The 26,557-nt window shown below is 42.2% G+C and overlaps 1 long non-coding RNA gene across 2 annotated transcripts in view; it reads left to right on the plus strand.

Moving 5' to 3' along the window:
- The window catches only part of LOC140843419 (uncharacterized), a 128,539-nt gene that overhangs the window by 100,305 nt on the left and 1,677 nt on the right, over positions 1-26,557 (plus strand). Inside the window, exons 4-5 of one of the 2 annotated variants that reach the window (XR_012121156.1) lie at positions 6,741-6,848; positions 8,352-8,500. This is a non-coding gene — a long non-coding RNA (uncharacterized lncRNA). The remainder of the gene's footprint in view (positions 1-6,740; positions 6,849-8,351; positions 8,501-26,557) is intronic. The other variant, XR_012121157.1, reaches the window with a different exon arrangement.

Here is a 26,557-nt window from a genome sequence, read left to right on the forward strand (position 1 = left end):
ACAACTTCCCATGCTAGACCCTCTCCCCAGAGATTCAGATCCTGCTGGTTTGGGGTGGGGCCCAGGCATGGTATTGATTTTGTATTTCTGTGTGTGTGTGTGTGTGTGTGATCTGCATGTGCCACTAGGATTAACCTCTATGTTAAAGAATCAATCTTATTAACTTTAGCCACAGTTGTTCCTGTTTAATTTTTCTGTTGAGATAAAAATATGTTGTGACTAGGCCAGGAGGCACTACTGAAGGTTAATCAAACACAGATGGAGAAGTTTGAGGGGCTGAAGGGTCATTAGCAAAACTGGCACTGTGTGCCATGACCACTAGGGGTCAGACCCTAACACTTATTAAGAAGTGTGCCAACAAAGTAGCTTTCGAGAAAAAAAATTCCAGAAAACAAAAGGAAAAGTGGCTCGAGTTTTTGTCTGTGATCAGATTACCCCCTCAATTGCCTCGTTTTACTAAGTCTCCCAGATGCTATGACTTCTTCAAAGGCGATGGTGGAACTGCCATTGCTAACTATAGAAGAAGCTGTAGTAAGGAAAGAAATGTTGCTGATGTACTTTGAGCACTTTGTCAGGCACTGTGTTGAGTGCATCGCATCCATTGTCTCATTTAATCCTGTGTAGCCTCATGAAGCAGCATTACCACCTCCTTTTTACAGATGAGGAAATCTTTTTTTAGATGACTGTAGCCCAGAGAGGCAAAATCACTTACACAGTGTCACACAGCCAAGAAGTATTAATAGTAGGTCAGAATTTCAAATCCCGGTCTTTCTGACCCCTAAGACCATGCTCTTTCTTCATGCACACAGTCTTTCTGGGAAAGGATGGTATTTTGGTGTCCGAATTTTTTGTTTGTGTTGTCACAGATCAGATGGATGAAAGTGAGTGGTTGAGTGCTGTTCTTATAATTCTTGGGAGAATGACTGTAAGTGATGTGTATCTCAACTGCAGATGTACTATATTCTGTAGATTCAGAGAGTCAGATTCTTTGTCTACCAGCTGTGAGGTTTAGGAGAAAAAGCTCTGGGTCTGTGAATCTTTGTGGAAATGGTCTATTTACTGCCAATTTCCCTTGAGAGAATAGAAGCTCTGTGAAGGCAGAGTGCTATCTCACTGATCCAATGCTTGACACATGCTTGATATGCAAAAATATTTGTCAAATATCCCAGCTGAAGAATGAATGCATGCATGCATACATGAATGTCTTGGGATCTAAATTATATTCTTGGATCCAAAACATTAACCATATTATCTTGTCTAAGTCCTGTCTCCTCTCTGGACCGTAACTTCCTTGTCAGTAAGTCGAAGTGATGCTACTGGATATGTTAAGATTCCTTCCAAATCTAACACTTCTAGGACTCAGCTTTTACCCCTCATTGGATAGGTGATGTGAGGAGAGACCCTGTGGTTCAGGTCTGGTGTCAGGTATCTGCAGACAGAGTGCTGGGAGAGACCATCAGAACTTGATGTGGCTATCTGGGAGTCCAAGATGGAGAAAGCCCACCATACTGCCAAGGGCGAGGGTGCCCAACTGTGGGAAGAGGAATGGCAATAGAGGGCCCAGAGAAGCACGCTCACAACCTGACATGAATCTTATTTTACCTTTTACAGGAGACGAGATGGTGGGATCTAGAGGTTGAATTACTTAAATGAATTAAGGATAATTACAGAATTTCACCTTGATATGAAGGAGAGGTGACAGGTTTCATTCTTTGCCCTGTATATTATGTCATGGTGAGGGAAGTTCAATTTCCCCCATCCTTGGCTTCCCTGACCACGATCTCAAGGCCAACCCATCCAGGTGGGACTGTCAGTGAGGGTGGAACCTGGAGGGAGGGACAGGAAGGACACTGCTTACTACACTGGCTTAAAATACTATTTTGGCAAGTTCTTTACACATTCCTCAGCCTCCAGAAAGCTGGTTTCAGCAGAGTGTGTAACACATACTGTGCCTTCCTCATGCTCAAAGAGTCTGTGTAAACACATACTGATCGCCAGTGGATACTTGGATTAATTTTAGCTCTAATGGACTTTCTTTTGATTTGTCTCCAGACACACCAAAAATAACTCTTCATCCTGTTAATGAGCATAATCACAAAAGCATGTGAAACATCACTTTATGTCCTCAGGGCAGAAACCTCCCAGGGAGTTCCCCCAAACCCAAGAAGAATGTAATTGAGAAGATATGTTAGTCATTTATTCATCCACGGATTAGGAGCTTAATAATTCAAGACCAGCTTTTCAAATTCAGCCTTTTTTTCTGACTCAACTGGCTCAATTTTGTTTATTTGAAATATACTAATGCTAGAATAAAGTTATTGATTCCTGACTATGTTCTAAGCACTCTACATGCATTAATTTAATCCTCACAACTTTATGCAATAGGTACTATTAGTGTCCTCATTTTATGAATAAAGAAGAAGGGAAAAGAGAGTTCAAGTAACTTACCCAAGGGCACACAGTAAGTGCTGGAGCTCCAGGCTTCAGGGTTTATACTTTAAACCCCTACACTACAGACCCTGTCAAAAACGTTTAGTAAGCACCATTGTACAATGGATCAGGAAGAGGACCTTCTGAGTGTTAGGCCAAATAGGCTGGAGTTTAGGTCAGTATCCCAAGTATGCTGGGAACTAAGGGACAAACTGAGTGGAAGCAGAAGCCCAACTGTGTGGATGGGGCTTTGGAGATGAGAGACGGTTGTGGGAGATTGTGGCTCCAGGGACATGCAGGTCCACAGAGGCTCTCTCTGGGATCAAGGCGCAGACCACCCAAGATCCCTGCAGACAGAGACTGCCCGCATCCCCAGTGACGGCCATTGTCTCATTGTCCCGGGGCTTGGGGTGGAGCCTGTGAGATGAAGGTCTTGGTAAGGTCAGCTGGCCATGCTGGGATAGGCAGGGGCAGTTTTTGGTCTATGAGAAATTAGGGTTGCCCAGATTTCCCAGACCTCGATACAGTCCTGGCCTTCTGGAGGCCATGCCACTCTCCCACTGCTCAGAGGTTATGAGCAGGAGGAAAAGTCAGCATCTCTTCTTTCCCTGCAGTTCTGTGTCAAGGGCAGAAGATGCCAGAGAGTTAGGGTCCCTCCCAGAGGCCATTGATGTGGCTGAGCTAGATATTCTATTCATTCCTTCAGGTTTCTGCCTTCATCTGTGTCCTGGGTGTTTGGCCTTGGCAGACTAACGACCAAGAAGACAAAGAAGAGGTACCAGTAGGAAGTCAGATGGTGGAGGAGAGAGCTCTGGTTCTGGCAGGGGCTGTGAACCTCTGTGGTGTCAGTTTCTGCTGGGCAGTCCCTTCTGGGGATGCAAGTGCTCCAGCTCTCACTGACTTTCACCCCTATGATTCCTCCCTGGATCCCTCAAGCTGAGCAATAGAAACCGTTGCCCTCTCTGCTCACTTAACCCTGACTATGCCTCTGTATACAGGCCCTTCATTAAACTCTTCAGTCAAACCCTTCTGAGTGGGTTCTGACTTCTGCCGGGCCCTGCCTAATATCTCGGTCCTGGCACCTTCTACCCCAGCTCTCTCAACTGCAGGTCTGAACCTTGGTCTGTTGAAGCTGATGGGCCTGCTCCTGGCTGGTGGTGCACTCCAGGGAACACCCACACTTCTGGGACTTCTTTCCTCTCCCCTGCCAATACTTTAATCTGTCTCTTCTTCTCCCAACTGTCTCTGTCCCCAGCCACCACCCACTTTACTGGCCTTGTGCTCTGTCTTGGTTCCTGACTTGGTTGTAACTCCTTATAATGGAGTAAACATATTTGTTAGGCTCCTGCTATGCCTGGTGTCATACTAAATGCATTCATACACGTTATCCCATTTAATCCTCATAATTATCTAATGAGGTTAATATTATACTAAGAGATGAAAAAAATGAGCTTCTGTTGCTTCTGCTTGAGCAGCATAATTCCCCCCTTTTCTGCTAATAGCACCTCTAGTTTCCTTGGGAAACAACTCCTTCCCCACTCTCAGCCCTCATGATTCAGATGAGGCCAACCCACCCAACTCCGGGCCAATCAGAGACACTATGATTGGCTCAGAGATGTACAAATCACCTAATGTTAGATCAATCAGAGTTAACTCTGGATCTTTGGCTGGGATAATCAGAAAAAGGGCTCTCCTTCTGAAGTTGCTAAGTAGGGAGACTGTAAGTCCTGTTGGTGGACATGCAGCCACCTCATAAGAGAATCCATCTGGGAATGATGCTAACCCTGGAGGGAATCAGAGTCAGACTGAGACCTAGCCATTTGTTTACAAGCAGTCATTCCTGAAGCTGGTCAACATCTTAAACATCTGGGTCGGGGGAGGGGGCAGTAAATTCCCTTTGATTTTAAGCTAATTTGATTTGGGTTTCCATCATTTGCAACCAGAAGAGTTCTGAATGATTTAGTGACTAAGTAACCTTCCTAACATCACATATCTGGTAACTGGTAGGGCTTGAAATTGAACCCAGGTTTGTCCAAGGAACCGAACTAGATCCATCAGGGCCCCAAAGGACCTTTAAAGAGCTGAAGTCCCTAAAAATGGACAGGATAATGATTGCAATACAACTTTAAAGCAAGAGGATCAGACGCAGGCAAGAAACAATCCTTTTCACACACCCTACTCCAAGCCCTAATGAAAAACACAGGGTAGGAATGCTGAACATGTGCAGCGCCCACAGCCGTTGGTGTCCAGAGGGGCCCTGGAGGACCTGGGGATTTGGAGGACATCGCACAGGTTCCTTGGGCAAACCTAGGTTCAACTCACATGGTTTCTATAGCATGGTGGCTCCACAGGGAGCTCCACAGTCTTCCTCAAAGGAACGAGTTCTGTGGCTAGTTGTTTCTTAATACACATTTCCCCTTCTTCCTTAGTAATAAACCCTTTCTTGTTTAGCTGTTTACATGGTTATTCAGAATAGAGACCATGTTTCTTGGTGTGTCCACATGACTAAATTCTAACCGATTGGATTCAACCATAGGACGTGGTGCAACTCCCAGGCAGTATCTTTAAAGAGAAAAGTATGCATGTTCTCTAGCAATTCCCCTTTATGTTGGCTGGAATACAGTGATCGCTGAACTCAAGCAGTTATCTTGGACCAGGGGGAAGAAGCCATGTATTAAGGATGGTGGAGCAATGAGATAGAAAGAGCCTGGGTCCTTGATTATCATTAAATTACCAGGTAAACCTCAAACTGTTTACATTTATATTGTGAGAAATAACCTTCTCTTTCATTAGTGCACTGTTTTGGTGTTGGCTGTTACTACTGCCATTACAGGCAGGTGAACCTAATCCTAACTAATACATCACTGGCAGGGGAAACTAATCCTAACTAGTACAGTTCCTTTCTATAAATCAGGTGCCAGGGAAGGGCAGGTGCCTTTCACAGCTTTGGAGACAGATCACCAGATGGGTCCTGAATAGAGTCTGGGGGCTTACGAATGTCAGACCGACTGACCAAAGGTGGGTTTGTGTGAAGCTAAAGATTTGTAGGGATCTGTCCCAGGGTGCCAAGAGTATTTGTATTTGTAATTTGTATTCTTTTTCAGTGTTACAAACTTCAGACTCCACTAAATCTATATCTAGCTATGGCACAGTCTGCTGTTTTTGTCTTAGTTTGCAAGGGTATGACTTAGGACATCTCAGGGAGGAGGCGCTGACCTTGTGCTTAAGACTTCCTCTTCCCTCCTCTCCACCTGTAGGTTTCCGCCTGAATCTTATCTCCTTCGGGAAGCCTTCCCTGAATGTCAGGAAGCAGCTGGTGCCTTTTTCTCCCCCTACTAACAGTCCTCAGAATTCACTGCGTTTCCTTCCCTGATCCTGGCGGGGTGTGGAGAAGGGGCTCTGCCTTTGGGGTCAGGAGACCTGGGATGAAGGTCCGGCTTGATTCTTAACTGGACATAAGATTTTGACCTGGTAACTTGGGCTCTCTGGGCTTTGGGTTTCTCATCTGTACTGAGAAGATGATAGTACTTGCTTCAACTAGTTAACCAGAGGATTAAGTTAGATTAAACTGCCCTCTAGTCACTGAAATGCTTATGTTTCCTGCCTAATCCCTTCCTGATTCCTGCGTATCTAGGAGGTCAGATATGTATGGAGAAGGTTGCTTGGTGAGCCCAGAATGTGGCTTCATGAGTCACCTCTGCCCCACAACTGAGTTCACTTCTCCAGGGAACAGAAGGTCACATTCCCTGGACTTAGTGCTTCTGCCACTTGGACACCAGTGAATAAAGAGGGTCAGTTTCCCGCTCTGCAGACTTCCCTTTCTGGTGTTCCAGGCTTTCTCCTAACAGGGTATGTGGATAAAATGAGAGTTCCTGTGGCCAGGAGTCTCACCTGGCCCTGGTTGACTAGCCCACTGCACACCTGTGGGCAATTTGACTCTATAAAAAGCTCCGCCCAGTGCTCTAGGCGCACCATGGTGGCAGGGTTGCAAGGCTGCAGGAGAGCAGAGGCTGGAGTGGTGGCACTGCCGAGGACAGCTGTGCAGACAGAGGGGCCCAGAGGCAGGGACTAGCTTGCTGCCTGCAGACTCGCTCTGAGTGAATGGGATTCTAGAGACAGACCTACCACCTGGAAACAGACCTGGGTATAACCCTTTCACCCCAAGAATGTTTTGCTGTCGATTCCTTTGGTCACACTGAATCCATAGCGAACTTGCCTGGGGCTGAAACCCATTGGCAAGACAGGGTACAATATAACTTATTTTGTGTCTGCTTATTAAATTACAATCAAATTCTATTCTGCTTCCCCAGATGCTTTAGTCAACTCCAGCTGCTACAACAAAATGCCATAGACTGGTGACTTAACAGAAATTCACTTCTCAGAGTTCTGGAGGCTGAGGACTGCCAGTTTAGTTCCTGGTGAGAGCCCTTCTCCTGGCTTGCAGACAGGCTTCTTGTGGTGTCCTCACAGTTGGAGAGAGAGTGAGCTCTGGGGCTTTTCTTTTATAAGGACACCAATCCCATCATGGGCGCTCCACCCTTAAGACTTTATCTAAACCTAATTACTTCCCCAAAGCCTCCTCTCCTAAGAGTGTCACACTGGGGAGTCAGAACTTCAGTATATGAATTTGGTGGGTGGGAACACAAACATTTAGTCCATAGCGCCAAGATTATACTTTGATTACTTCATCATCTCAATTGGCGCTTGCTTGTCCACCTATCATCTATTAAGAGGTGATTTGTAATGCTTAGTATTCTTCATGCCCTAGTTATGCTGCAGTCCTGGCTCATGTGGGCTTTATTGCTCTCCCTATGATCTCTGTGGCTTCCCAAGGGAAGATCCTGACTTTGGGGCTACCATTATCAAATTGGGGTATGAGACTCCCAAACATTTCAATCTCTTGGTTTTCTCCCACACATGGGTAATTACTTCCAATGTGTACAACTTTTAAAAAAAATGTTTAACTTGTTTAACTCTTGCAGAGAAACCTGATTTTAAGTTCTTGAGGATACCTCACTGCTGTTTCTTCCAGAATCAGGATTCTAGGATTACCTCTGTATTGAATAATTGAATAATGTTTGTAAGCTTGATTGCTGGACCCTGTCCTATGTCTTCCAGCCTTACTGGCAGGGACTGGCTTGTTGATTTTAATTGCCACCTGTTTTCAGCCCACCTGAAATGGATCATCTGAAAATTTACCCAGGCCTGAACCATAATCCAGTGCAGTTAAAAGGCACTTTCTCTCCTGCTGAGAAATTAACACCTTCTCCTTTGTCCCAACTTTCTGGGATCATTTCCAATATGTCCTGGCTGGGAGTTAATTAAATCTGTGTTGACACATACTCAATTTCAAGTGGCTTTGCACATACAGGAAACCTGTTGAGATTTTGCCTTTTGAGTCCAAAACCACTTATCCATTCCTTTATCCCAGTTGTTAGGGTAAGTTTTCCATCCACTAGGAAAAGATAGAATTTAAAGTGAGAAATTTATGGAATTCCCCACCCTAAGAAAATCACGGTCTCCCACTTTCTAATAAAGCTTTCGAAATTTCAAGACCTGTCTTTTGCATGAAACCTCATATTTTTCTATTAAAACAACTAGGTTTATGATTAAAGGACACTCTCAGAGGCAGGGCAGAAGCAAATAACGAGTAAGGTTAAAATCCTTAGCTCCACAGCAGCTGTTTCAAAAACAGAGTACTCAAACACCAGAGTCAGAAGATCTAAATGTAGGTCAAGTAATTTTAAATCCCAATTGGATATTGCACATGCACAGCCAGGAGCTTTGTTTTTTCCATCATGACTTAGAGATTTGGGTGGGTTTCAGGAAAAGTTATTAGCAGCAACATCTAGAATCTTTGGCTCACCCCAAGAAGCACATGTCAGCATCATCTGATGTTATGTGCTTGTTTTCATGTCCAGAGTGCCATCGATGAACATCTGGGGAGAGCATCCCTCAACACTGGGCTGTGGCTGCTGGGCTAAAATTCCCGCGTATGTTGATCCTCACACAGCTGGGTCTGCTGAAGCCACTGTGTTACTGCGGGCCGAGGCTGCAAATTGGACTGCAGGTATGTCTTGGTTAGCCCGCATGGTAGTCATTTGTCTTTTTCAATTTCAACTTAAATTTTAAAATGCTACAATGATTCATGCAAGAATTGGGATTTTGTGCTTTTCTTGAAAATTTGGGTGATTTGGCAACACTGGCTTCCCCCTGTGTGGTAACAATGGGCTGTCCCTGAGGGATGCTGCCTCTGGATGGGAAGTGCATCCCCAGTTTGGCAATTCCCATGCAGCTTACATTATTCATTCATCCTTCCTGCTGTACATGAGAACTTGCTACTCTGCCATCAAGCCATGTCCTACCCAAATGGCCTGATAATCTTTAACAGCATAATATAGATGCTCATAGCTTCTCTTAGAGGGAAAGGACACAAGTTTTTCTCAGTTATTTATATGTAAGTCCAGAAGGAGTAAGTCAGAACTGTTGGCTGTGGGAAGATGAGTCATGAGTTATGGGGTAGGTTTTTTGATGAGGTGTTGGGGAAGGAAGATCAGGATTTGGATTAAGGTGGGAAAAGTTAAGGGGTGGTGCTGAGACTTGGGGAAGGTGATACTAGAAAGGAGGCTGACAGCTTTGCAAAGAGGATTCTGAAAAAGTGTTGGGTTGTCCGGGATTATGTCAAGGAAGAGATTATGGCCATGGGATATTATACATCATTATTTGAACCAGTTCCTTCTCCCCAGAAGATTGTCTGCTCCATCAAGTACAGAGCCATGGGTAGAGGACCTATTTCATTCATTTCTGTATTAATAGTGTCCATACCAGGGGCTCGGTAAATGGCATATATGTGTATATGCACACACGTGTATGCAAGTTGTGTGCGTGCATATATCAGTGTGGGAAGGGGCAGGTTAGGGGATGGATGAAGGGTGGACATTGAGAGACAGACAAAAGACGAAAAGCATCTTGGGAGTACATAGTACATGCCAAGAAATACAGGGTTTTGTCATTAGATGACAATGGTTCATTTAGAAATATTTCCTCTTCCTTTCCAAGGACAAGGAGTGGTGATGGTTAGTGGATTGCATTCTTGCCCCCAAGGCCCAGGAATCCACAGTGATGGCTCTGAGTAATGAAGGCTGGGGTGAGCGGCCTCATTTAGTGAATCACTGCATACTTATCAACCCTCTTCTGACATCTATTTTCTTTAAATCTATTCCTGTTTCTAACTTGGAATACTTGTGGCACGTCACATGGCACAGGTGGGGAGCTGAAGGGCGTGTGTCAGAGTGGGTAGGAACAGTGGACCTGAAGTCACACACACCTGGTTTCAGGTCTGCCCCACACTGGCCTGCACCTCAATCCTTAGCTCTGTGACTGTAGGCAAGCTACTTAGTACCTCAGCTTCGGCTTTGTTGCTGAAAGTGGGGATAATCATAGTATTTACCTTTGAGAATTTTTATGAAGTGTAAGCATTGCCTGGCTTTTGGTAAGTGCTTGATAATTGTTCCCTATTATTGTTCCAAAGTTCAAAGCTAAATGGACTTTCAATTTATGACTTTCCCCAAGGCAGTTTCTTAACACTGTGTTCTTCACAATCGCAAGGTGATTGGCCTAGATGTTTTCAGATGAAGGGCGGAACTCGTTGCCCAATACCACAACTACTTTCCATATTTTGGGGTGTGGCTGTGCAGTGGTGACCTATGGGGCTATTAGAACAGACTACTATTTGTGTGCTGAGACCCTCTTTATTTTGGAAAAAGGAGCTGGCTCTGGTCCCTGCAGTGTCACACCAACTCTCAGATCACTTACCCTTGTTAAAAAATGCCATCTGCCTCAGTTCTCTGCAGAGAGCCTCCCCGACTCCCCTTAGGGTGTCCCAGGAAGCTTCCTGACCACACTGCTCAAACCTAACCATACTGGCTGCTCACATCACAGCAGGAGGGGTTGGCTCAAAACCTCACACCAATTTTCCCCCTCCTCCTCCTTTAGAAACCTGGAACTTCTCCCAGCTGTAGACAGATACCCACTTTGGACCTGAACTAGAGAAAATTTCTTATAGCTCAACATATGAGATTGAAGAGTCTTTCATGCTTCTCCCATTTCCTGCCTTCTCCCTCCCCTTTCCAATGGTAGCAAGGGAAGATGAAATGCAGCATTAGCCCTTGTTCCTACAGCCCAGCTCTTTGGATGAGCATGTCAGGCTGGATACTGTAGCTTAACATAAATGAACGGTTATTAATGATGGCCATAATGTTTTCTAGCAGTTAGCTGGCTGGGATTCTAGGATTTTTTTTTCCACTGTGTTTTGAAGGGTTAGGTTATTTAAACTTACCATCAAATAGAATCAAATCAAAGTGAGCTAATTTTTCTTAAACACTAATCATTTTAAGACTATTGAACTAAATATAGAGGCAGTTCATTAAATCATTAAAACAGCCTGCAATAATGCTCACAAAGTCATTATGGAGCTATTCCCTAGCCAGAGAGGTAGTGTTGCCTTAAGCACAGTTTAATCAAATTAGATGGTGGGCTATGTCATGGGGTTTCTCCTATTGATATTCATTAAAAATACATGATTTATCACTAATCTCTGTGAGGTAGATCCCACTCTTCCAAATGAATTTTGTAAATGTCAAGGGGAAGAAAACAGAATGGCGTATTGTTACAATAATTTAAGAGTGGTGTGATCACATTTACATTTTATATACTATGCAGTTTAGGAAGAGATAATAGCTTTAACAAGGCTAAACTTTTTTCCTTAGTTAAAGTTAGAACAGAAAAGCTGAGCCCTGAGGATTAGCCGTTATATTTTATTGCAGAATGGGCCCCAGCATTTGAATTACCATTTAGTAGAATGGTAGCTTGTCTCATTGTTCCGCTAATGCTTTTCTCAGATTCTTCCATGGAGGGATTTGTACATAAATGTATGCTGTCCTGATCGGTCAGAATAAGATTCCTGTTTTCAGATGCCGGAATGATTCGGACATTGGGAGAGGCAGTTCATTTTTTGTTTCTGGGAACCCTTCATCTGTGCTCTCACTTTATCCGCTATCTCCATCGTCCTTTGACCTCCAGACCTCGCCTCTTAGCCTGTGAAATTTGCCCAGCAACTTCCTTCTCAGGGGACTGTAAAGGGCTAATAACAGTTTAAAAGTGTTACCCACCCAGAGGTATTTGCATTTTAACTGGGATCAAACCTGAAACTAACAAGATTAAGTCCTAATAGTAGAAATTTAGGCCTCCAGAATTTTAGGTTGGAAGAGGATTTTTCTGACAGAGGGACCTTGCTTGTGGCCTTGATGGAACAGGAGTGGCCACAGTGGGCAAGGTCAGACCAGAAACGGGTGGAGGGAAATTTGGTAGCTGGTAGACTGATACTGCTTTTTCCTTTTCACACTGTGCCTTTCTTTTTTAAACTGGGAAATGAACGTCATCTGTTTCAAGAAGTCCTTTCCTAATCAGGTATCTTTTTAGGGGGTAGCTTTGAAATGTTGATATTCTGACTTGTCCTCTAAACATCCCCTGTGCCTTTCCCCCGAAAACGGGGGGCTAACACTTGAAATTCAAATTTACAGTTTGGTTTAAAACTCTCAATCTTGCCTTTAAAATACCCCTGAAGGAAGAAAAGACACTTAAAGAAGGAGGAGGACCTTTTCAGTATGAAAATGTGCCCGTTTTTAGCAAGACAAATCAGATGTCTCCCTACACTTAAGACGCTTATCAAAAGCTTTTCAGAATATGACTTACAGCCAGAATGGTCAGAATTAGCAGACAGAGGCACCTGATTTGTCTAAGATAGGAGGCTTTTAGCATCTTGGCCATTGAACCGAATCTAAAAGAGAAACAGCCTAAATGAAATCCTACTTATTTTACTCTGCTATATTGCAGAATAATGGAATGCCCACCCTTTTCTGCACAGATCTCTAACTTGACTCTTGGCTCAGTGGGAAGCTCTCAGAACCATTTCCAATGCCAAAAGCAAGATACAATAGGGTCTGGCCATTAGCCACGGGATCTCCTGCCTGTGAAAAATGGAGATGTGAACAGAACAGCACTGAATTATTGGCAGGAACTGACTTCTCAGAATAATAGATGAGGGTCCTAGCAAAGCCTCTTGTTAAGTAGCTAAATGTCTAATTCACCTGGGATATTGTTTAAAAATTCATGTCATCTTCGGTAGTTTGATGAAAGAAAGCCCTGTGCTTTTGGTTCCTCTTGTGTGGGAAAGCACACACCTAAGGGCAGGGTGCATTTATTTTGATGATCAGTACTTGCAGGTTTCATGGCTTAATGGGAAAATGCTAGAGATATTCGAAATGATACTGCCTCTGGTCCCTCTTCATTCAACAGGTAAACACCTTGATTACTTGCCTTCCAAGTTTGTGGGCAGTAGAACTTATGTTGCCCAGTGACACTCTGGAAACATTATTCTTGCATATCTGTGGCTGGAGAAGCCAGGGAGTCACCCAGTGACTGATGCCAGGTGGGCAGTGCTGGGTACGCATTGTTTAACTCACAGCTCTTCTCAAAGATGGATAACAGGAGGCTGGGAGAATCAACAAAATGAAATCGGATATTTTTCCTTCTACTACCATGGCACCCCTAAAAATCTCACCAAGAACCATAGGGATAGCTTTGCTGCCATTCACTTAAAAGATATTGCCCTTATTTGCATAGCTTTACTAAAACTGCTAGAGATGAGAGGTCATGGAATTAAGAGGGTTGAACAGGACGAGGGTCAATAACTCATCCCAGTCTGGGCACTGAAAGTCCTGCATCCTGGGAAACCCCTCAGTCCTGGGCAACCTGGCATGTGTGATGAACCCCAAGAAGTCTTGCTTTTGTCCTCCTTAAGCCCCATTTTAAGGCCCTGTGTGAGCTAAGAGTTACATGCATTTTAAAATAAAATGTGTATATATATTCAGATGGGGGGGCCTCTCTAAACAAGCATTCCACTCTTACTCCGAGTAAGCGGAAACATTTAAAAGATAGCTAACCTATTAATAAAAATGACCTTTTACATCTATGCTTCTCTTAATAACTGAAAAATATTTTCAGTTATTGGTCCATGTAATCCTCTAAAAAGGTCAATAGTCCCATTTTAGAGAGAACTGAGGCTGAAAACAGTTTCCTGTCTCCACCTTTGTCTTGCCCCTGAGACAAAAGAGAGCAGCCTGGCCCCCTTTGTTAGGTTTTGAAGAGTCTTCATTCAGCAAGTGGTCACAGAGCATGTACTCCACACCCAGGACATTGTAAACTGGACAGTTTTCAAACCTGTCCCATTGACTTCTTCCCAAGCCATCCCCAGGTCCCATTCAGAAATTATGACATTGCCTTAAAATCCACTCTAAGAGAATCCTAACTTCTCTGTGTGCTAAGCTTAAGCATTTAGTTATCTTCATATAGTTTTACCCAACAATCAACAGAATAATGAAGTTCTCTCGATTTGAACTGATGCCACAGTCCTTTGAGGACCCAAAGACGGTGGAGTGAATCTCTAGGCAAAGTGCTCATGGTGTTCATGTGTGTGTGGGCCTGTGTGTGTATATGGCTTCTGATAACAGCCCATGTTTCACTGCTGTGTCTCAGCACACTGGAGGAGCAGCTATGGTCAATTATGTCATTGTTAAAAAGAAGTCTATCTTTTTATTGACATAGACACCTTCAATATATAATACTGCCATTAACTTTCATGTGGCCACCAGCCAGCCCCTCCCCACAATGTCTCTGAGAGTGTGGTCTCCCCAGGATGTAATTAATCTTAGACCCATATCTGCCTCTTTTTTCCCACACTTGAAGTCTCATCCGAGGCCCTGACCCCACACTCACCATGGGCCTTTGAGCGGCAGTTTCCTGTTCAGTTTGGTGTGTGCCAAGGTCCTGCAGGGAGAAGATACACATGTTATTAGCAAAAGCACCTAGCACAGGGCTATGTACAGGTGGCAGCTTAATAAGTACTCTTGGGTGACAGAATTGAATTGTCAGGCCCTCTGTTCTCCTGGCTATTAATCCTTTTCTATCATGCTTTAAAAGACAAGATGAGACAGCCAGAAAAATAACCCAAAAATTCTTAAAGCCTGGCCTTCAACTGACCAGAATAGAAAAGAGTGTTTTAAAGGATGAGTGAAGTTAGAGTCCTTTGCATAGTATTGATGAACACTGGACCCTCAAACTCTGGGTGTGGTCTCAGAAGGCTAGTTTTTAAACTGAAAGACAGTGAGGGGTTTCTTTTTACAAATTTACTTTTTCCTCTTTTTTTCTTACATGGTCAATAGCACATATCCTTTCAGGATAGCGGGGCTCTGTCTGACTGACTAGTGCTTATTTCCAGTGCTAAACATAGAGCCTAGCATGTAGTAGGTGCTCAGCACAGACTTGTTGAATGAATGAGTATCATAAGCCCTGGCAAAAAAGGGAGTAAAGGTCATATCTATTGCTTAACTACTTCCACAATCCTCCACTTATCAATAGTAGGTAGTAATCTTAATTACAGACTTAAATGAAGACTTACCACACTATAGTAGGTAATAAAAGCTGCATCTGTTTGAAGCATATTTAATGAAATCTTGGCTATTGGATGGTCATATGAACCACTGCTCACACTTCTTTATCTGCCCTAATTAAGCCTTGAAGTTTCTTTTACTGAACAAATACTACTAAGAGTCTGGAGAGTGGCATATGGATCATGTTTAGCATTTGACCTATAATATACAATTACTTAATGAAGGAAGCTGTATGGTATATGTTCCAAGAATGTTGAGGAATAGTGGAAGGCAGATTGGTAAGTAACCCTAAGACCAGATTTGATAGGCAGGCAAGAGATACTCAGCCAGGTGAGTGAAAGAGGCATAAATCCAAGCTTTCTATGCATGTCTATCAAAAACAAGGATTGTTTTTACTGAATTTGGGTTATCTTTATAACCTCCTGAGCTGCTTTGACTTCTAGATCAGAATGAATGTGTCACATAAGGAGCCCTGGACAGAGGCATCTGCATTTTTTCCACCAGGAAGGGCATGGGAGGGTCCCCAGGGATGTCAGCTTCCTAACATCAATTAAAAGAGATGTTTCATTTCTCTTCCTGTCCTGAGTCCTTCCAGAATACAACCTCTATTGGTTCCTGTTTTCCTTAGATGGAGGCATAAGATGCAGTAAAGAGGCAGTACAGTGTTAAATACTCAAGGGAAAGAATAGTTGTAAACAGAAGATGGAAAGAGGAATTAAATGTAGCTTATATAATAAACAGAAGGAGACCCCAACCCAGAGGGCTCAACTTCTATAATATTAAAGACTCAGAAAATATAGTTGATGCACAACGCACAAGGCTAGGTTGGAGCCGCCTTCAGCTACAATGTGTGTGAATGACATTCTGGATTGCATCCTTTCTCATCCCCAACATCCCCATGCGGATTAGAAAGGCTACTACCCAGTTTGAGACTGGGCAAGATCTGCCTACAAAGTGTTACTCTTGTCTCCCAGATGATGAGACAGCAATGTCAGGGCATGTGCAGACACATTTCTTTACCCAAAGGCACTAGGCAAAACAGAAGCAAGGCACCCCTGTGAAGGTATTGGGTTATGGTTGCCTTAAGTCTCCCTTCCCAGAAGAAGAACCAAGATATACTGGTGGAACTGAAATCAAACCTTTCTGGAAAGTCTCAGAAGTTAGTCTGTTATCCCTTGGAAAATAAATGCAAGATCTGAACATGCTGTACAATTAGATCTCTCTGAAGGATGGACAGTGTTTCTTGATCATCTCAAGTGATAAGCAGGTAGGCCAGTGAATTTTCTTCTCAGTTTGGAGAGAAGTTTTATACTAGGTATGCTTCTTGCTATTTACAGAATGAGGAATTTTTGCCATCATTTGAAAATCTGAGCTATGTATTTTTACTCAGTGAAAGCTCATGGCCTGATGAGAACACATTTTTTATATCCTTAATTTAAAAAGTTGAAAATAATATATCAGTGGGACGGAACTCCTTTATGGCATGTGGAGATCAGTCTTAAGAAGTAAACAGATACAGGTTTTGTAATCATTGAACATCTTTGTTCATAAATCTTTTCCCCCCCTGACCCTCAAAGCTGAATGAGAATAGACACAAGCAGGGCCACGATTCTTGGAACTTTGACACTACAAACAAATGTACACACTATAGCCCTTCCGTATTAGATTTCCTTTTTTTTTCTCAATACATCTCCTCAAAGACAGGAGCAAAATGTGTCATCCATTGAAATAGACTTGTTTCCTTTATAAGATTTGTCATTGAGAGTAATTAAAATACACTAATTTGGAAAAGTCAACACATAACTATTTTTTATTAATGTGCATAAAATATAGATTTTTAGTCAGAACAATAACAGGATAATCTCACTTTTGCAAAGTGAAACAATTACATAGAATTTGAGAGGAGTCATCTCTACCCAAATGGTATTGATAGTGGTTGCCAAGGTGCATGGAATCATGAGCACTTTCTGATCTCATCTTGTCTTCTTGTTCTGTGATGAACATGAATTGTTCCCGAAATGAAATGAATAAGGTTTTTTAAAAATAAAAAATACTCAAAGTAATACTCATCAAAAATACATGATGGATTTGATATGTATTGTCTTAGCCTACGTCCTGAAGCTCTTTGAGTACTACCAGCCATTCCCTCTGCCTCATTTTCCAATTATAGCTGTCTCCATTGCTCAAATGCTTCTCCAGAAGATAAGGAGGAAGGTCCCTAGAAGTGGGAAGCAGAAACTGGCTTAGGACGTGAGACAGCAATTTACTTTGTCCCTTCTTTTTGGTGGTATTGATACAAAAAGATAAAAGATTGATACTAAAAAGTTAAACTTACACCAGTCCTTTTTCTTTCCTCCTTCTGTTTCTCCTACTTCCCCTCCCATCCTTTGTGTTTCTCCTACTAAACCTGAAGCTTCTTCAGGATAGGGACTTCTCTTAGCCTACACGTATGGTACCTGGTAAAGGTAAATGCTTAATAAGTGCTTGTTGATTAAAGGCCCAGAGATGCTAGGTGATTTATCCAAGATCACAGAGCTGGTTAACAGCAAGGCCAGGACTAGAATTCAGGCTAAATCAGGAAGCCACTGGCTATGGAAAGCATGCTGTGCCAAACCAAAAGGAATGCTGATGTCTCAGGCAGTAGGGCTATGTTAGTAAACTGACAAGGTTGTGGGTGATGTGTAACATACTTCATCAGACTAGGGACAGAGATAAAGGGAGTGAAGGCAGGAATCAGGTTGCTATACTTTGGTACATGTTAGCTGAATCTCTGCTGCTTATTATAATTGTTCCTTCATGGAGTAAATACTTTTAACCATTGTTTTCAACTTATCATAGATACAAACGTATACAGCTTTATCAAAAGTATAGGCACAACCAGCATTTTATTTTTGCAGAGACCATGCATGATAAATTTATTCAGCAAAAGAAAAAAATTAATCCATCTGCATCAAAATTACAAGGAACCTATTTCCATTAAAAGCTCCCAGGAGACAGCCCCAAGTGTGAAAGCAGCAAGAGTACAGAGAAATTTCTCCCCACTGAACTATATACCCCATGAGGCAGTCAGTGCAACCTCCGGGCCCAGAAGGTCAGAAAGAAAATCCTTTTACAGGGTAAAAACATTCTGAGCAACTGCTTTCTTTGGAAATGGAAGAAATTCATTTTTCCATCTGACAAACGGAGAAGAACCTGTTTGCAGTGAAGACACTGGAGTTAATCGTCCCAGGATAATGGCTACCTTTGCCCAAAGACACAGCCGCAGGAGTTGTGGCTTCATTCCCTTCAAGTGTTGATCAAGTCTCAATCTTCAGGACGGTTGTGACATATTCTATTTCTGTAACTCCCTTTGAGAAAAGCATCCTATAATTTTTATGTACTTCTTGTAGTTGCTGCTGATAGTGATTCATATCTCCACTAGAACCATGCTGGGCAGAATTCACCCTTTGCAAGCATCCCATGACACAATGAATAGGAAAATAGAGGGGTGGAGAAAGGAGAAGGCAAGCAATCAAAGGGGGAGTAAGAGAGCCCTGGGAGAACAGAGCCAAGAAGAATCAGGATCTCTCAACAATCTGACCCTCACATGCCTTTGCTCCTACATCCAACTTGTTTTATTAAAGACATGTTGCTTTGAAAGCCTCTGAGTACCTGCAGAGCTGGGTTTGGAGATGTGAAAGTGCCCCAGACATTGACAGAAATTTGAATTCCCTTCTAATCAACATGTATATTTTTAAATTGCTAATCTTGAGTTTAATGGGATATGGAAGACCCTGGTTTTCTAGAACTAAAAATTGTAATAACAGGCCAACTTTCTTACTAATTCACTGCTACTGGCTGAAGTAGGACAGGTGTTCTGAAAGAAATCCAGCATAATGTTCTCTGCCTGTCTGTTCTTTGTGCTGTTTTCTTTTGTAGTAATTTTCTGAACATGACCAATTTCTGGAGGGGTGTTAGTGTTTTAAAATTTAGATTAAATACATTACTTGTTTCCAACAGGAGCACTATGCCACTGTGTGCTGTTATGTAGTTACAGAATTTCACTGATTGTGACTATCAGCTGGCTGACCTTGTGTGCATGTCTCTGTTTATACCTTTTCATGTGCTAAATATGAAGTCGTGCAAAAATATTTAACATCAAGAGGGCAGCATTGGTAAGGAATGCTGTTTTTATTAGTTTTATTAAAATATATTCATTTAAAAAAATTTTTATTTTGAAATAATTATAGACTTATAAGAATTTGCAAAAACAGCAAAAGGGTCCTGTGTACCCTTCACCCAGCTTTCCCCAAAGGTGATATCTTATGTAGCTGTTGTGTAACATCAAAACCAAGAAATTAACATTGACGTATTTCTGTTAACTAGACTATAGACCTTATTCGGGTCTCACCATTTTTAAAACCTGCACTCATTTGAATGTGTGTATGTGTGTGTAGTTCTATGTAACTATATTCCCTATACAGATTTGTGTAACCACCACCACAGTCAAGAAAGAGAACTGTTCAATCCATCTCCACAAAACAACTCCCACATGCTACCAGGGATGTCTTTTTAAAATCTCCTTACTGTCTGTTTCTGGGGAAAGTCGGATTGTAGTGGTTTATTAAGGCTGCCTTGACAAAGTACCACAAACTGGGTTGCTTACACGACAGGAATGTGTTGCCTCACAGTTCTGGAGACTGGAAGTCCAAGGTGAAAGTGTCGGCAGGATTGGTTCCTTCTGAGGGCTGGGAGGCAGGGTTGGTTCTGGGTTTCTCTCCTAGCTTCTGGTGGCTTGCCAGCATTCCATGGCTTGTGGGTGCATCTCCCCAATCTCTGCTTTCATCTTCACCTGATGTTCTCTCTTTGTGCGTATAATTTCCCTGCATCCAAATTTCCCTTTTTTGTAAGAATACCGGCTATATTGGATTAGCGCTCTCTCTAATTACCACAGTTTAACTTGATTACCTCTTTAAAGATGCTATCTCCAAATAAGTTAGGACTTCATATGACTTGGAGGGGGCAAGGCACAATTCAAACTATAACAAGGGCTAGATTATATTTCTTCAAACTATATATAAGGGATATATATATATATATATATATATATCTTATCCAGATGAGTTCCAGATGAAATCTGAGTCAACCGACATCATATCCCAGAGTATTCTGTGATGTTGAAATGCCCTGTGTAGATCAGTATCCTAGGCTGCTGCCTTGAAGGCATGGTTCCAGTCTCTCAATGAAGAAATTCTCTGGGTTCTAAGAAAATTCCAATAGCTGAATAATGAAAAGTCTATAGAAAAAAATGATGTTTATTTGGGAGCACAACAGTAGAAACTTTTCATACTGGACCACTGACTCTCATCAAGCATGGGGTGACCAGAGGTCATTTCTATATTGTATGTTTACTAGACTCCTTTTTGAAAAAGATACTCTCAGTAACAACAAACAGCACAATTCAAAAATGGGAAAAAGACTTGAATAGACTTTTCTCCAGAGATGAACAAATGACCAATTAGCACATGAAAAGATGTTCAACATCATTAGTCACTAGAGAACTACAAGTCAAAACCACGTTTGAGGACTGATGTCATACTTTCTGGGGTGATTATAATTTCAAAAAAGGACAATTACAAGTGTTGGTGAGGATGTGAATAAATTGGAACCCTTGTGCATTGCTGGTGATAATGTAAAATGGTACAGCCACTGTGGAAAACAATTTGGCAGATCCTCAAAAAGTTAAAGAACTACCAGATGATTGGGTAATTCCAACCACAGATGCACATCCAAAAGAATTGAAAGCAGGGACTCAAAAAGATAATTGTGCATCAATGTTAACAGCTTATTCACAATAGCCAAAAGATGGAACATATCAATAGATGAATAGATATATAAATTGTGGTATATACAAATGATGGAATACTCTTCAACCATAAAAAGGAATGAAATTGTGACAAATGCTCCAAGATAGATGGACCTTGAAGACATTGAGCTTGGTGTAATAAACCACAGAAGGACAAATATTGTATGATTCCCCTTATATGAGGTACCTAGAACAGGCAAGTTCATAGACTAAGGAAGTAGAAGTTACATGGGTTGGAGGGAGGAGGGGAGGGAAGGTTCAATGGGTCCAGAGTTTATGTCAGGAATGATAAAAAAAGGTTTGGATATAGATAGTGGTGATGGTTGTGTGACACTGTAAATATATTTGATGGCATTGAATTGTACACTTACAAATGGTTAAAATGACAAATTTTGTTAGTGTATTTTACCACAATAAAAAATTATAGCATATTCATTAAAAAGGCACTAGGGGAAAATAGAGCTCATAAGCTCATCAGTTATTGCTACATTGGTTAAAAGGTACTTCTCCATGAAGTCCTATTTAGTCATATCTTCTTTTCTTAAATTCCATGTCAATTTATTGTAACTCAATATAACAAATACTTATGGAGCACCCACTCAGTACAGAGCCCTGTCTCTGCTCCTAATTAATTTGCGAAAGGACCAATGGGAGGGAAAAATAAAAGAATATTAGCAAAAAACCAAGGAAAGGAGAGGTTATATCTAGTTCTGGGATAGGACCAGTTCTGGGAATCATGTAAGGTTTGATAAGAGATTGGTCTTGAATGGTGGATAAGAGTTTGTTGTGCAGAGGTGAGTGGAGAGAGCATTCTAGTCTACACAAAATGAACAACGTGAACAAAGAGCCAAGGGCAGGAACATACAAAGCATATCTTGGGAATAGCAAACAGTATGACTAGAGATTAGGGTGTACTGAGGGAGAACAAGGAACTGAGGCTGTAAAGTATGTTTGGTGGCCTGTCCTAGAAAGCCTGGACCCTGGCTTGGGGATACCATACAACTTTTAGTAGCCAACTGTGAGGAGATGATTGGAGCTGCACTTCCACAAAATCCATCTGTGGAGTTTGCAGGGTCAAATGTGAAAGTTCAGGGCAGAGCCTCAAATAGGGTGATGGCTGCAGACACAGAACAGCCAAGAGAAGACAAGGGCTATTCCTCCCAGGGAAGCATTGACGGGTGGAGGGTGGAGAAAAGGAAATAGGAAGGTCTGGAGCAGAAGGCATTTGAAAGGAGACATGCTGAGTTTGATTCCCCACAGATGGGTTGGGAAGGGCCTCCCGAACTGGAAGCACTGGGAATTCATCCTTGTTAGCCAAGGCAGGCCCCACTCGGCCCTCTCACTCACTTTCTGCAGGAGACAGTTCAAGCCTTCTCTGCCTTCCTCAGATTCCCTCCCATCCCACCATCTTCCTCCTCACTCTCAGCCTCCAGTCTTGTGGGAAGTCACTGAACTCAAATCAGAATTCCTTGCACTTCCTGCCATCCTGGCAGCCAACCGACCTGCATCTGAACCTGCTCTTTCTTCTTTGCCTCCTCCTGCCTCCATGTTCCTGAACTTGACCCACCTCCTCTGGAACCAGGGATGATCAATTTCCCCCCACTCTCCTAGGATGTCAACCTCTGCCTCTCTGTTAGAATATTCCCATAAATACTTTAAAATGCTTAAATCCCTCCCTTCCAAAAAGCAGCCCTTTATTGGCCACGTGCCCTTTCCAGATACTACTTCCTCTTGCTTCCCCACTCCAGCCAGTCTTGTGGGAGGGCTGGTTCACGCTGGCAGTGCACACTCCCGGAGAGGTGTGCTTCCTCTCTTTCCTCACTTCCCCCTCACTCCTCACTCCATCATCTGGCTTCCACCCCCATCACTCCACTGAAACTGCTCCTACCAACATTGCTGTCACATGAACAGTGATCCCTTCTATTCTTACTTGATTACCTTAGCTTTTTTTCCACAGATTTGTTGAGGTACAATTCACCTACCATACAATGTATCCATCTAAAATGTGCAATTAGTATATTCACATTTTAGTATATTCACAGAATTGCATAGCTGTTGCCACAATCAGTTTTTTTAGTTATCACATATATTTTTTATTGCAGTAAAATACACAAAACAGGTTTACCTTCAGAGCCATTTCAAGTGTGCATCTCAGTGTGTTAAGTACATTCACACTGTTGTGCAACCACCCATCTCCAGAACTCTTTTCACCTTGCAAAACTGAAGCTCTACTCATTAAACAGTAACTATCCATTCCCTGACCCCCAGACCCTGACAACTACACTTAGTTCTATTTTCTGTTTCTGTAAGTTTGACTACTCTGGGTACCTCATGTAAGTGGAATCACAGTATTTGTCCTTTTGTGATTGGCTTTCACTCAATGTCTTCAAGCATCATCTATGTTACAGCATGTGTCAGGGGTTCCTTTTTAAGGCTGAATAATATTGCATTGCATGAACATTTCACATTTTATTCATCCATTCATCTATTTAGGGACTTGGGTTGTTTCTACCTTTTAGCTATTGTGATTAATGCTGCTATTAACATTAGCGTACAGACATCTCTTTGAGTCCTGGCTTTCAATTCTTTTGGGTATTCCACAGAGAAGTGGAATTTCTGGATCATGTAGTAATTTTATTTTTAATATTTTGAGGAATTGCCATAATATTTTCCATAGCAGCTGTACCATTTTGCATTCCATCCAACGGTGCACAAGTGTTCACTTTTTCCACATCCTCACCAATGCTTTTTTTTTTATAGTAGCCATCATAGTGGACATGAAGTGGTATCTAATTGTGGTTTTGATTTGCATTTCCCTAATGATGTATGAGGTTCTGCAGCTTTTCATGTGCTTATTGGTCATTTGTATAACGTCTTTGGAGAAATGTCTATTCAAGTCCTTTGCTATTTTTTTAAATTTTAATTTAATTTTTTATTTTTTTTGTCCTTTGCTATTTTTGAATTAAGTTGTTTTGCTTATTTCATTTTTGAATTGTAGGAGTTCTTTATATATTTTGGATATTAATCACCACATTCAATTTTAGAATATACTCATTGCCTCTAAATCTTAGCTGTCACCCTAAATCTCCAATTCCCCACTCTTGGGTTTTTGACCCTAAGGTTATCCGTTTCGTGAAGAACTCTCTTGTCTTGGTTTCTAGGAAACTACCCTCTTCTGGTTTCTTCCTCCATCATCAGTCATACATTTGCTCCATTTCCTCTGCCATCAAGTAAGCTCTGACATTATTCAGGATTCCATCCTTGACCCTTTCTTTCTTACTCTACACCCTCTCCCGGTGATCTTTTTTATTCCCATGATATCTATGGTGTTTCTCAAATCTCTATTTCTGCCCTGATTGCTTAAGACCACATCTAATCTGTTTCAACTCCTTTCACAAGAGTTTTCTGGTTCTCTTTCACAACTCTAAATCCATTTGCTTCCCTCCATCTCCACTGCCACTCTCTGATTTGCAACCACCACCACCTATCATCTCTTGGATGGATTACTCACAGCCTTCTACCTGTTCCCCCTATGTCTAGTCTTTCCTCCTTCAAATATGCAGAGTTTCTAGAGAGATTGTCTGCAGCATGAATCTGATCCTGGTATCCCACACTAAACAACTGTTACTTCAATGTAAGTTCTCCAGTCACTTCAGAGAACCTTCTCTTGCCTCAGGGTCGCTGTGTGAGCTGTTCCTTCTGTTCAAATGCTCCTCTAAACCCCCTCTGCACACTTGGTTGACTTGCCCCACCTATGTCAGCTTAGACATCATTTCCTCCAGAAGGCTTTGCCCTACTTCCCAGGGCAGGGTGGGTGGCCCATGTAGAGTTTCCCAAGGGCTCTGCTCACACCCTAATTACCCTTTCATCTTTCTGCATCTCCCGCCAGAATGCAAGCTCCCTGTGTGCTTGCCTGGTGCACAATGACTCTTCAGTATACATTTGCTGCATGAATTCTCAGTAACAATTTTCTAGCATAGAGTTGGAGCTATTGCTCTGAAATTTGATGGAAAAGACTAGGTTAGAGATTTAAATGGAAATTTCAGAACTACATGTAAGAGACAGTTGAAGCATTGAATTATAGTCAGTATTTATTGAATCTGAATATATTATTAAAAATAAGTATATAAATATAAAACCTGTACACATTAGTATATAAGGTATACTATAAAGTATATATTTACCTATGAAAAACCTGAATATATGCTTTACCATATATTCAGATTTTTAAGGCAGTTGCAGAGAATTCTCAAGTCTCTTTTTTCACCATTTCTATATGTGTTCTATATGTGCCTCACACAGAGAGCCCTTTGTCTGGGCAGCTTCAGATGATCTGCTTTTGGGTTGTGGTGTGCAGACTTGTCAGTGCTGGAGCCCTCTGCGGGGTGCTGCGTATTCTGTAAAGCTGCCTCTGGCTGCCGTCCTGTCTCTCACAGGAGCCTCTGAGCTCTGGGAAGGGAAGGGGGTAGTTCCCAAAGTGAATACGGTCTGCATTTTTTGGATAACATGATCAGGAAACAGTCGAAGTTTTGGTTTCCAATTCTTTCAAACCTAATCATGGGTGAGCTACTTAAACACAGGGACTAGAGGAATAGACTTGAGACATAATAATGACTGAGTGTAATTTCCATAAAAGAATATCACCTTAAGTGTCTAGCCCCAAGAACTATGATGACGGTGTTATTAAGCCCTCACTGTGTGTGTTTAGTCCCCATGACTCATTTGTGCCTCACAACAACCCGAAGATGTAGACATTGTTATGCCCATTTTGCAGATGCAACTACAGAGAGTTAGAGAAGTTATACAGTTTGCCCAAGTCACCTGGCTTATAAACAGTGAAGCCTGGATGCAAGCTTCAGGCTGGTCAGACTCAATGCCCAGACTCCAGCAGCCTTGTATCAGGAGCTTCCAAGTGCGGCATGGATAAAACCATGTTACAGATTTACCAGGCTCTTAATTCAGCACGGGCTTCTACTTCTGTCACTGCTTTTCATCTCTGTGAGAACTCCAGGTGTGCGAGGATGGGGCCATTATCCCCATTTCAGAGATGAAGGGACTGAGAGAGGCAGGTTAAGTGACGGGCCCACCGACTCACCGTCAGGCAGCAGCATAGCTGATGGTAGAATCCAGGTCTCCTAGCTTTTAGTTAAAGAGCTTTTTTCCATTACAGCACAACCCGGTGGGCTTCAGCTTTCAGACTCTGATTGAACAGTAGTATACGAATTAACTGAGGTTACTATATCATCTCCTAAAACGATGGCTTCCCATTAAAAAGATAAAAAAGAAAGGATGGCAAAAAATTCACCAATGGAACATGTGCAAAGTACATTTTCAGAAGGTCATTCTTACCCAGAGCTGTTTTAAAAAATTATTATTCTCCATTTGGGCTTTTGGTCCATGATCCCATGACATTTGCAGTTAAATGATAATTTAAAATTTTAAACAATGTTTCAGAATTGATTTCTAGCTAATGGACCTGATTTGGGAAGATGGTGGGTTTAAAAAATCCATGTAAAAGAAGCTGAGAAGTTGGTTGAGCTATACAGGGAATTCAGCGATGCTGATTTGGGTAAGAACAATCCAAGGAGTTCTATCAGCAGTCAGCTTTGTGGTTCCACATGACAGCAGTTCACTGTGTGTGTTGGTAAGGTGTCCTTCACAGAGCATGCACGCACAAGGGGTCACAACAGGCACAGAACAGAATTTGGTTACCAAGTATTGTTTGTAATATGCACATTTGGCTCACTTGTTTGGATTGCCGTTGGTTTTACCT

The sequence above is a fragment of the Manis javanica genome, chromosome 1, assembly GCF_040802235.1.
Source record: "Manis javanica isolate MJ-LG chromosome 1, MJ_LKY, whole genome shotgun sequence".
NCBI lineage: Eukaryota > Metazoa > Chordata > Mammalia > Pholidota > Manidae > Manis > Manis javanica.